Source organism: Vigna unguiculata, chromosome 4 (assembly GCF_037176805.1).
Source record: "Vigna unguiculata cultivar grain cowpea cultivar isolate G323 ecotype 2 chromosome 4, ASM3717680v1, whole genome shotgun sequence".
NCBI lineage: Eukaryota > Viridiplantae > Streptophyta > Magnoliopsida > Fabales > Fabaceae > Vigna > Vigna unguiculata.
In genome coordinates, this window is record NC_140795.1 from 38,235,041 (window position 1) to 38,249,374 (window position 14,334).

Sequence of the window (14,334 nt, forward strand, 5' to 3'; positions counted from 1 at the left end):
TGGCCCATGCAGGTTTCGAACCTGCGACCTTCGCGTTATTAGCACGACGCTCTAACCAGCTGAGCTAATAGGCCACGCTTCTTTATTTTTATGTTTTTAGTTAAACTCCAAATTGTAGAAAGAGAAAATGATATGTTAAATTTCCTTGGTTTGAACGAATATTACTGTTATCTTCTGCATTATAATCAATTAAGTCTGAAATATTTGAATGAAGATCAATTTTAAAATAATATCCTAATTCAGATCAATAATTAAAGTTTATTTATGTAGTGAAGAAATTTGTGAAAAAGGGTTTAATTTTCTTTTTTAATTTGATGAATAAAATTTTGTAAAAGAACGACAGAATATAGATATATTAATTAATATACATAATCCATCAGTGCTTCGTTTTTATATCTTTTGTAGTATTTGTTTAAGGTATTTTCATCTGCGAGAAATAAATTATATATTGTATATTGTTTAGTTGGTCTATTATTTGAATATATATTTATGTATTACTATATTTTTCTATCTTTTATTATATGTAATTTTTTTTCTATATTATGTGAAAAGAACAAATCTTTAATAATGAAATAACACATAAATATAGATTAAAATACAAAAAATCTAAAAAAGGTATATATATATATATATATATGATATTATTCACTTAAGATTACTTAAAAAATAAATTAAATGCTTTTTATTTGACTGAACAAAAGAAATCATATGGTACTGGTGTAAAGAATGAGTGACTGAGTTATTATTCGTTAGTTATGTTTCAGTTTTAATGATATAAAACATTTATGAAAAGTAGAAATTTAAGACTTTCTTAATTTCCTTAATGAAAACAGTTAAGAGAAAACTAAGAGCATTTAATGTTTTTAATTAAATATATTTTTAATTCTTAAATTTGAACATAAAATTAAAATTGAGATTTGTGCAGTATTTAAAATTTTGATATAATTTAATTTTCAAACTTAAAAAGTAATCAATATAATTCTTCTAATTAAATTGTATTAAATATTTTTAATGTGTTAAATGATATTTTGAGTTAACTTTTGAATTGTATATAATTTTGACAAATCCTAACTTAAATATTAGTTTGAATGATCGTTTAACACATAAAAAATCATTAATATCATCGATTTAAAAAAAATTTATCCACTCATTTTTTAAATTTGAAAAACAAAATGTATTAAAATTTATATAAGAACCAATTTCAATTTTGCAACCAAATATAAAAATTAAAACATATTTAACTCAGTATTTTTTAACATTAGGTAAATGTTTGGAGAAATATTTAAATAAAATAGTTTTTATAAAATAAAGGTAATACTCATCATGTTGGGTTTTGAAGGAGGGAAAAGATGAAGATCCTATTGAAAAATCAATCCCAATGCAAGCTTGGAATCAGATTCACACGGGATAGTTTTGATCGTTTTGATTTATTAAGTAATGTAACGGAGTTAACTAATATGTCATTAGTAAATTAAATTACAAAAAATAATTAATTTCTCTTTTACAAAAATTAATTACAAATTAGATGATATAATTATTGTAAATTCGATTGCTGAAATTATTTGTTTTATATTAACATAAACTACTTATATCTTTACTTTTAAAACCGCATATCTTTATTTATTAAATAAATTATCATAAGAGTATTTCTTAGGTTATGTATTTCATTAATTTATTCTTCAATAACACTTCGTTTGGATAAACATCTTAAATTAGCTTTGATCTCAAATTAATATAAGATACAGTGAATGAAATGCAAGAAATATAATATGCATAAATATTTGGATTAGAAAACTCTGGCCCATGCTGCGAAGCACGACTCTCTAACCAACTTAAGCTAATTGACTATGTTTGAACTTCGAAATTTTAAGTATATCTAAAATGGTATATTAAGTTCCATTGATTTGAATGCGGATTATGTTATGTTCAGGAGTACCATAGATAAAGTTTGGAAGATTTAAACGAAGATTAATTTTAAAATAATATTCTAATGAAGATTCATACTTAAGGTTTGATTGATGTATTAAAAAAAAATTTATTAAATAAATTTGTAAAACAAGGTTAATTTATGATTTTTATTTATTTTTGTGTGTGAATTTGATGAACTAAACATTGGCAAAACAGTCACAAAATTATACATATGAGTAAAGAAAGGATAAATATTATTTTTAAGGCTTGCAAGAAGAATAAGCAGATAATTTTCGATTACGTATAATTAGTGTTTCAAAGAAAACTGTAGACTGTAAAATAAGTGATTCTCGTATATTTTTTTGAAGGATAAAAAGTTTTATATAAATACATACATACATATATATATATATATATATATATATATATATATATATATATATATATATATATATATATATTTTCTGTAACGTCAGTAAAATTATTAACAAATTACTCAAAACTATGTAATCAATAATAATATATACAAAAAGATAATCCCTATTTAATCACGTTTTGATATTCCCATTTCGTTTTTAATTATTATTTTTAAAATTAATTACTATTTTAAAATCTCTTTTATTTTTAACCATTATGTTAATTTTTTTTTTTGCATATTTTATTTTTTAAAATTTTACATTTAAAATTTATTTTAATACTTAATTATATATTTTCATTCATTTCAATTCAAATTTTTATAAAAATTAAGAAAATGTGAACATCAGGCGCTAAATGCAAAACGTCTGTGTTTGCTAATTTTTATTTATAACAATTTAATTAAATTTTATGTGTTTCTCATTTCTAATATTTATTAAGTTTTTATTTACTGTAAGGTCGTAATTAATAAGTAAAATTATATTTTTCTTAATTTTTCTATTATCAATTTATTCATTTAAATTTAAAATGTCACCCAAATTGAAATCTCAAATAGAAATACTTTAACATTTTAGAAAATTATTTTTTATGCGACAAAGTAAGTATTTAAAAATCAATATTTAAAATTATTAAAAATATATTTATATTAAAAAATAATTAAGTGTCCCTTAAAATCAATATAAATATATTTCTTTTGAAATTATTATTACTTTAAAAAATACTGCTTTATATTTTTTTTACGAATTAATTAGTACTATTCATTTATCTAAATTAAAAAATTTTAAGATTATTAACTAAAAAAAACTCAATTATTTATATTGAACTTAGAATAAATTTCTAAATTTATCTTCGTCAAAAAAATATACACTTTAATTAAATAGCATTATTCATTTATCTAAATTAAAAAAAATTAAGATTATTAATTAAAAAAACTCAATTGTTCATATTGAACTAAAATAAATTTCTAAATTTATCTTCGTAAAAATTAATACACTTTATTGTTTTATACGCCATTGATAAATGAGTTTAAATAAAAGTAATATAAAATATTTAATATTTCTTATAAATGATATATTTAATTAAAAATATTTTCGTTAGAAGTTAATTAAAAATAACCTTATTAAAAATTAAAATTTAATTAAGTTAAAAAAAATTAAGACTCAAGTTTCAAGTCTTGATCAATTTGAATAATTTTAGTTGAATTTTTATTACACTTAATTATGTTTTGAGTTCTTAATAAATTTAAACTTTTTTAATTGAAATAATAAAATTTTGTAGTGTATTGAATTTTCAAAATATTAAAATTTTTCAATTGAGTCTCTATCTTTAAATTTTAGTATTAATTATATATATATATATATATATATATATATATATATATATATATATATATATATATATAAAATATGTGACAATTACTTTACACTGTTATCTACACTTAAATATCATTACATAATACGTAAAGACATTAATGATGAGATCTCTCAAAGATTTACTGTATTATATCTTTTATTTGTATAATGATTTCATAATTTTATTATTTATCTAATTTTATATTTTATATATTTTTTATGTTTTTATTTTATATTTTATATTTTTAATTTTTAATTTTATTTAAGAATAATTTTTGTCAAATACAACAAAATCTCTTGTAATAAAGGATTATTTAACTATATTTAGGTAGAATGATAATGTAAGGTAATTGTTACTGTACATTTAACAAGCAAATCTAATGATAATGACTTAATTGAATACTTTTTTAAATTTTGAGGACTCACAAAAATTTAATAGAAACTTAAATGAAAAGTCTCAAATTTATCATTGATTAAAAACATAATTAACCATATTAATTAATTTATTTATTTTGAATATTTAAAATTTATAGGCTTAATTGTATTTTAAATTCTGAATAAATTGGGAACTTCCGAAGTGATATTCTAATAAAGTTTTTTAATTTTTATGGTTTATGAGTATTCAATACATTTAAACCTTTTTCAATTGAATATTAATTGAAAATAAATTATGGCCTGTGAGTACTTAATAAATTTAAACTTTTTTTAATTAAATATTTTTGGTTAATATTTTTATTAAATTGGATATGTGATGATTTTATTAAGTTGTCGTCAAATGTAATTTTATTATTTTAAAATTTTATAAATTATAAATTATAATTTTATAATTTATGAATTTTATAACATAAATACAAATTTTCAATAGTGAACAAAAGAAAAAACTTTCACCCCTCACTTTTTATTTATTTATTTCATAAACTTTTGACTTCTATCGATTGGTTTTCGGTCCCACATATTACTTTTAAATTAATTCAATGCTAATTTTAAATATCTTGGATAAAATTAAAACAACATAAAAATAAATGAAAAAATTATATACAACATATTATTAAAAATATATATTAAATTTAACCTTTATATGTAACATGATAAAAAATACCACAATAATTAAATATTACCTCAATAAAAGATTGCAAGATTGTTTCATTGTTTTCTATGTTTTTTTGATAATGATAGTTTTACATTGTTTTCTCGTACTTATTTTTGACACGGTTTACGTGTCACTAATTATAAGCAATTTTTTTTTCATTCACACATGTGACCATTTTGGGTGAAAAATTTGGTAATCAACATTGCGTTGGTTAATTGCCTACAACGAAAGGAAAATGTGAAACTTAAAAGGTAAAACCTTTGGCATGGAAATTTGATATGAACCAACGGAAAAGAAAGGCTTGTGGTGGTCATTGTGTGCGGGTTTGACCTGGAAATGTTTCATTTTGATTACTTGTTGATTTAGAAAAACCCATTCCGAAGAACGACAAAGCTCTTTGAAGAATAAAATCTTTGGTTTCAGAGATAATTGTCGGCCATGTGGTGGTTGGATTTGTGGTGGATGGGTTGTACATTGTTGTTGACCTGTCGTGGGTGAGGTGGTTTGATTTTGTTGTGTTTGTTGTGAGACTACAAAATGAGGCGAAAAGGACTTCAAATTTGGCAATTTTATTTGGTTAATTGAGTATGGATTTGTTGTCTGCAAATTTTTAGATGTTATGAATTTGGTTATGTGCAGTTATATGAATAGGTATATGCTCGTTTATATGCAGGTATATTGTGATAAAACCAAAATTAGTGTAACAAACAATACTTATTCAAAATGTGTGTGGTAGGTTCCCACTCGTTAAGTCTGTGGTCCCCATTTACGCATGACGACATAAACTAATATGTTATTTTTGGTGATTGATATATACAATCATAAAATATTGTTGTGTTTACTAAATTAGTTTTGAGTATAAACAATAAGAAGTAATATATTATGATAAATGTTTGATTTAGTTATCCACATATTGAAGTTGGAAGAGCACAACTTTCCATTGCTCCCCAATTGACCTAAAAGTGTGTAACAACTACATTTGTGGACAACATCGGTGAAGTTAATGACATTGTTGTGTAATAATTAAAGTTTGAACTACCCACTTATGTTGGCTTTGCTCCCGACTTGACTAACTTCAGCTATAACCACATTTTTTTGAGCAATGACGCATCCAAACTTAATAACATACTTAGTTTATATGTTAATTTTGTGGTCAAAATATGAAATGTGATGTGTGGAAAAAATTAAAAACAAAAGTGAAATTCATATATTTTGATCACCAGAGGATGCATTTGAGTCATTATCAACAACAAAATAGTATATTGAATTCAGTCTTTACCAAAAAAATACCACACCAATTGCCACAAACAAATGTGCGGAGCCATATGAAAATAAGTGAGGAGTTGCTTTGGAGTTTTTGTACAATTTTTTGACAACTTTGAAATTATGACACATGTTCTATGTACCTAAAATGCACCATTCAAATTACATAGGAGTCATTAAGAAGAAGAAAATAGTGAATTGGATTCAATCTTTACAAAAAAAAAAAAAAATCTCACACCAGCTCCCACAAACACATTGGGGAGCCATGTAGAAATAAGTAGAGAGTTGCACTTAGGGATGGCAACGAGGCGGGGCAGAGAGGGGTTTCACTATCCCATACCCATCCCCGTAAAAAATATTCATCCACATCCCCATACCCATCCCCGTAAAAAATATTTATCCCCATCCTCATACCCAAACCCAACGGGTATCAAACTTTTGTCTCATCCCATCCTCATCGGGTAATGGGTGTAATCTCGTACACATATCTATACCCCGTTTTCTTACTACTTTAATATTAATTTTAGTTAATTTTTATAAAAAATTACTGTAAAAGAAACATAATATTATTAAATATTTAATATTAGGAGTATGGTTGTTTGTTCGATATCAAACACTTTGAAATAAATTATAATTGTTTACATTTTAGATTATAATACCAAATAAAATTTGATGAGAACCAAAACATTTATTAAATTTGAAAACATTAATGAAACCTAGTTGATAAATTTTAAAAATATTTTTTAAAAAATATAAAAGGAAAAAAATATTTTTTAAAAAATATAAAAGGAAAAAAATATTTAAATTAAAATATATTTTAAATGTTTGTTTACTTCAATTTTTTAAATTATAATGAATCTATTTTTTATACACTAATAAAAGTTATAATACATCACTTGATCAAAATGACGCAAAAAATAAATAATAAACATAATAATAAAATTTTAACATAGATCTTGTATCTTTTGAACTACAATATATGTTGGATGGTGGTAAAAATATATTCATAGCAACTACATTAAATTTTTATATTGTAGTAAATAAAAATTATTTATACAACTATAGTGAAAAAATTAAAGTATGATTGTAATGAGTTTGAAAATAAAAATAATTAGATAAAATTTATCGAAATAGTATTCTAAAATGAAAATAAACAAAAAATAAAAATATTAAAAAATGTGTGTCTTATAAACAATTTGGAGACTATTGGAAAGAATCACAAAAGAAAAAAAATATATAATTAATAGTATGATAAGATGAAAAATATCTTAGAGATCTAAGAAAACTTTTCAAATATCAACATATATACTCAATGGTTGATAAAAGAATGACGCAAAAAATAAATAATAAACATAATAAAAGTTTATCATAGATCTTGTATCTTTTAAACTCCAATATATGTTAGATGGTGATAAAAAAATATTCATGACAATTACATTAAATTTTTATATTGTAGTAAATAAAAATTATGTATACAATTATAGTGAAAAAAATATTTTTAAAAAAATATAAAAGGAAAAAAATATTTAAATTAAAATATATTTTAAATGTTTCTTTACTTCAATTTTTTAAATTATAATGAATCTCTTTTTTATACACTAATAAAAGTTATAATATATCACTTGATTAAAATGACGCAAAAAACAAATAATAAACATAATAATAAAATTTTAATATAGATCTTGTATCTTTTGAATCACAATATATGTTGGATGGTGGTAAAAGAATATTCATGGCAATTACATTAAATTTTTATATTATAGTAAATAAAAATTATTTATACAACTATAGTGAAAAAATTAAAGTATGATTGTAATGAGTTAGAAAATAAAACATAATTAGATAAAATTTATCGAAATAATATTCTACATGATGAAAATAAACAAAAATAAAAATATTAAAAAATTAACAAGTGTGTGTCTTATAAACAATTTGGAGACTATTGGAAGGAATTGCACAAAGAAAAACAAATGTATAATTAAGGGTATGATAAGACGAAAAATATCTTAGAGATCTAAGAAAACTTTTCAAATATCAACATATATACTCAATGGTTGAGAAATAACAAAAATTGTTTTAGCGAAATAAAAGAGTTCTTTAAATGAAAACAAAAATTAATAATAATAAGTAAATATATTTTTTTCCTATATTACCTAGTAAATGAAATGTTTATCCTATTAAACACTTAAATTGAGAGTATTAAACATTCTCATGTGAAAGGAAAATATACAATAAATAAAAATATTAAAAAATAATAGAAATATTCAAATGTTAGACATAAATTTTTTTTAATTGACATACATCATTTTAACACAATTACATAAAGGTTATGATAAGATAAAAAATGTTGGTAGGGGGAGCTACTTCACCTATGAATGAAGAATGGTTTTGATGATGTCTACAGGATTAGAATAGAACATAGATTGGGTCTAGTTAGGTTATGCATTAGGCTAATAGTTTTTCTTTATCATATGTAAATTAGACCTGCTTTATGTTGCATTGGATCATTACACTCTTGCTTGTGCAAACATGAATGGCTAGTTGTTTAACTAATGGATTAGTTGTGAGTATTACACTAAGGCAGTGAAAATAAACTCACGATAATCGATTAGGTAAATTGCTAATCCATTAATGACAGCAGAGAAAGCTGTATAAAAGCTGGTTTTAAAATCTGTTTTAAGTCTGGAGAAAATTGATAGATTACAACAATTTCCTTCTGAGAGAGAGCCTTCTGAGAGTCACAGAGATATTGAGCATTCTGGAAGATCATTCAAGTGCAGATCCAAGAAGATTGATAGTTGATTCTACCATGATGGGTCTTGCTTGAATCAAGGAGCATATTGTCAAATCTGCACAACATAGGTGTATTCGTTTCTTGATTCTGTTTATTGTATTCCTGATTATAGTTGCTTCATTGTGTGAAGTGTAGGCCTAGGTGCAATTGTGTGGATGCATTGCTCCTAGGGGGAGTTCTTGATTGGCAAATCAAGTTCTTGGGTTTTAGGGTCTAGAATTATATAAGTGTGCTTGTAATTCTTTGATCCTACCTGTGTTAGTGGAATCCTCCTAAGTGAGTTACTTAGGAGAAGAGTGGATGTAGATTCATCCTGAATCAAACCAGTATAAATTGTTGTGTTTTGTTTCTTTCTCTTCTCTCATAATCTTTCTTGATTGAATTAAAACAGTCCATTAACCCAGAACTGTGAAATTGATTAATTGAGCTTTAAAACCTAAAGATTTATTCAAGATTCATCTTAAACCAGATAAAAGCTTATTAATCAATTCAGATCCCTTTGTGGTTAAGATAAATAGACAGATCTGTTTTTAACAAAAAAATATATTGGAGATGCGAATGAGTTTCATGACAAACCAAATATTTAGAAGAAATAAAAAAAATAGAAAGAATATATATATAGGGTTACTTAATTAATTGTGAATATTTTAATAATTTAAAGGAGGATGGAGATATGGCAGGGACGGGTATTATGGCGGGGATATATTCATCCTCATCCCCATACCCAATCGAAAAAATCAGGGATTCCCCATACCCATACCCATACCCAATCAATGCGGGGATTTCCCGTCAAAATGAGGACGAGTTTATTTGCCATCTCTAGCTGCGCTGGAGTTTTTGAACAAATTATGGACATGTTGGAAATTATCACACTCCATGTTCTATGTATGTAAAATTAATCATAGACATTACATTTGAATCATTATCAAAAACAAAATAGTACATTGGATTTAATCTTTACAAAAAAAAAAAATACCACACCAACTACCACATACACATGCAGGGAGCCATGTGAAAATAAGTGGAGAATTGTGTTGGAGTAGCCATGTGAAAATAAGTGGAGAATTGTGTTGGAGTTTTTGTACAATTTTTTGACATGTTTGAAATTATGACACAAGTTCTATGTTCTACCTTCACCTTCATTGTTTGTCATTTCTGTCCAAGTTGAATTGTAACATAAAATCACCATTAACTTTACCTTAAACATTCATTACCATAAATGAACTGGTTCATGTTGTCATAATTAAGTGAGGAGCACAAGGTAATTAAACGGGGAGCTGCATTAGACTTTTTCCACAAGTTTTGAACTCTACAAACCCAAAGTTTTTCACAATACAACACTACACATTAAACAACATACAACTAATTGTACAGTTGCACATGGAAAATTTCCTACATGGACAATAATGTAGGAGATATATTCACAACTAAATCAAGCAAAATATACATGCATTACTATTTTATACAAAAATATGGTTAATATATAAGTTTTTTAGTCATACAACAACCCTAACAATTGCTACCAATCTATACATGTTCTAAAGTTTACAACAATAATAAACCTATCAAACTATTTTCGGTCCCTTCTCTTTCTTCCTATATCGAACAAATGGATTTCTTATCGCACAACTTTTGAACCGCATTCGAGGTTCTGCCTTCATACATTTATACATATTGCTATATTGTCATGTTTTCATCATGAATAAGACCTGCAAATAAAAGGAAATTGTGTATTATCATTATTGGAAATTGAAGAGGTTTGTTAATATATTTAGTAACAAAAATGACCATGGAAGTGTATGAACTTCTCAGCCCATAACCAATTATTAGATTTAAAATTGGACCATACTAATTACATTGAAGTGATTATGAACAAAAAAAAATAATGGATTGGATTCAATCTTTTGTCAAAAAAGTGTCACAACAGCTTTGACACACATGTGGGGGGTCATGTGCAAATAATTAGGGAGTTGCTTTGGGGTTTCTGTATATGCTTATGACAATTTTAAATTTACACACACCATGTTCTGTGTACGTAAAATGAACCACAACAGACACACCCACAACACATTTCTAACCCCACAACGAAAGGAAAAACACTCATAACAGATGTATCCACACCACATTTCTAACCCAACCCACAATGAAAGGGACCAAGACAAAAGCTTTCAAGGCAGAACCCCACGCATCCACAGTAAAAAGCCCTTTTTTTTCCGTTGGTTGATATCAAATCTCCATGCCAAAGGTTTCATCTTTTCACTCTGGTGCCAAAATGAACCAACAAAGCATTCACCTTTTCATTCCGCTGCAAGCATTAAACACTCGAAAAGTTTGAACTTTTGGTGGTTTCTTCAACTAAAGTGAACTGTTGCTCACTTAATTTCCAAATTTCCCACCCCAAAATGTCGCATGTATATGAACGAGAAAAAAATAAAAACTTATTATCATTGGTGACACATAGACAGTGTCAAAATTGAGTAAGAGGAATTGGTGTCAAATAATAATTATCCATGTTTTTCAAAGTGATTTTAGAACATAACCTTCTTAATAATTGGGGAAACGCAACTGCAAAAGAGGATCTTTCTTTAGAGAAATAGTTATGTCGAGGAAATGACGTCTTTGGACGAGACATAAGCTTCAAACTCCACCCCTAATCACAAAGTATGTCCCTTACTGCTTCAACGAGCTCAAGTTTTAATATTGTAATATTTATTCCTAGAATATAAATAAATTCAACTGAAAAAATTAAATTTATTGAGTATTTAATAAATTATAAAAAAATTATTAAATACTTAATTGAAAGTTTCTAAATTTATCATGTATTTAAAACATAATTAAACCAAATTTTTATATGTTTGAATATAGTTTGTGTCATTGGGTGACAATTATTTTCTTAAGTTTAATTGAGTGACATAATTATTATCATCTAACTTTATTAATGTTAAGTTACGTGGTTAATATAAAATTTGTTATTGTGATTGATGTATGATTTTTAATGTTCTAATTGAAAATATATTAGATAGCGAGGTCATCATGCTTTGTAACGAATTTTCGCATTATCATTGATAATGACAAAAAAATTGTCCCTATCATGTTATTATCTAACACATCTTCCATGAAAACAATAATAATTACTTGTCATTTTGTATTAATCACAAAATAATTTTATACTAACTACAAAACCTCACATATGATAATACGTGAAAACAATTAAAACAAAATGGAGTAAAATATTTTGGGTTGCTTCACCAATTCTTTCACACGTTTTTTCAACTCTAGAAGGCATTGTCTCCTATGTACCTTTTACATAGTTTCAAGTAAAGGTTCTTTGATTTAGACAAGACTTGATATATATAATCAAACATTAGGATTTGCTTGAAGAAGATAAGTGCATGTAATGTATGCATGACACGCATCTAATCAACCTCAAAGCTTTTCAGAGTATCTCATTCAAGTGATTTTGAAGTTGACTCAACACCCTAAAAAGGATTTCCAATGACTACTTTTATTCACGACAATATAAAGCCATCCTTCAAGAAGAAGAGAAGAGTTTGAGTTGCATAAAATTTTTTTGGGCCTATATAGCTTTGTAAGAAACATTATGTGTTCATTTAGTAAACTAATAGAGAGTATTTAACCTTGTAAAAGTCAAAAGACATAACTTGTTCTCTAGTGGGTGAAACCGTAATCTATTGATCACAAAAGCATTTTCTTTGTCTTGAGTCAAGAGTAACTTGTTGAAAGAATAATCATGTTAAGCTACAGGTAGTTTGTTGTTAAAAGAATAATCTCATTAAACGACAAATAGTTTGTTGTTGAAGGAATATTCCTACTATGCCAAAAAAGGATGCATTTCAAAATAATACTCATACAAAAGTTAGCTAATAGTGGATACAATCCAAAAGAATATTAGTTTACCAAGTGGAACTAGATATAGTCTACACTATTAAACAAACTAACATAAAAATATTGAGTACTCTTTCCTTCCCTTTCCTACTAAGTTACTTTGCATGTTATTTTATTTTTGTTAACTAAAGAATGAGAGCATATGTGAAAAATAAATTTGTCATAAAAAAACTATTGTCTAACTACCTATTATCACACAATACTTTGCCAAAAAGTATTAAAAGGATTTTGAATCACAATTTAACCATTTTTTTTTCTTTTGTTTCTTTTGTTTCCCACAAATTTCAATCATTGTAAAATAATGTACTATTTTTCTTTAGTCCGGTTTTATTTACGGAGTGTTTTGCGAATAAGTACATTCTTAAATAATGACTTAATTAGTATTTTGATCTCGTCTGATTTACAAAATCTGATCCCTTAATTTTTTGTTTTAAACTTAGTCTCCGTTTTATTTAAAAAGATTTAATGCAGTTCTTTTCATTAGATAGGTATAGTTTAGAAGTTGACAATGTAATTCATCAACTCAAAGCAATGTAAAAAGGAGAGGAACGAGAACTTTTGAAAGAAAAAAGGTTGAGAAAAGAGTGGGTGACTATATAAATTCCAAGAATGCTAGAGTTTGTCCCCGATAATGACACGTGATCCCTCTAAAATTAAAAAAAATAAGTAATAGGTGTAATGAAACCACAAAAAACTAAAAAAAAAAAAGAAAAAAGAAAAAATTCAAGCCTGAATGTGGTGATCTTACCTAACTATCTTAACATCAATTTAAAATAAGAGAGCACTAAAATAAGATTATTAAAATGAAAGAATAAAAAGATCACATTAAATAAATATCACAAATTCAAATAATTTTATAATTTTTTGAAAAATATCTTTATATATTTTCTCATTAAATCAAAATTATTCGATATATAAATTCACTCATTCAAACTAAATGATACACAAACAAACGGTATATATAATTAAGTCACTCGTTCAAAATAATTTATTTTTAAAATGTTAATTAATTGTATATTTTATTAAATACGAAAGATTTCAATAAATTTTCATCGTACAATTATCTCATATAACAAATTTAAATTATTTTAGATTTAAAATTAAATTTTATAAATATCAATTTTAAAATCGGTATCAAACTAATTTACAAACATTCAACCTATTTTTGAAATATAGATTTCAATTTAAAATTTAATCGATTTATTTAGATTTAGATTTACAAAATCCAAACAATTTTTTTATGTGGACTTAGATTTCATAATAATTCAATTATTTTGACTATAATTAAAAATTCAATCAACTGATTGATACATTGTTACTATTTAGTTAAAAAATTATTTTTATAATTATAACAAAACAAATCATTTTTGTTATTATAAGTCTCACTAATAATCACTCTTTTAAAACACTTTATTTTAAGCCTGAAACAAAGTCAACCAACATTGCATATAACAAAAAAAAAAAAAAAAAAACAGAGGTACATCATCACTCATTCAGTTAGTTTGCACTTACCATTTACAATATTGAGATGAATTATGAACATTTAATTTACCGCCACAATCATACTAAATAACTAAATAAAATAAAACTTATATGAACTGTGACAA

The 14,334-nt window shown here is 24.9% G+C and overlaps 1 non-coding gene across 1 annotated transcript; it reads right to left on the minus strand.

Moving 5' to 3' along the window:
• On the minus strand, positions 1 to 74 carry TRNAI-AAU (transfer RNA isoleucine (anticodon AAU)). The gene has a single exon. It is a non-coding gene; the product is annotated as a tRNA-Ile (tRNA).
• Positions 75 to 14,334: the final 14,260 nt, after the last annotated feature.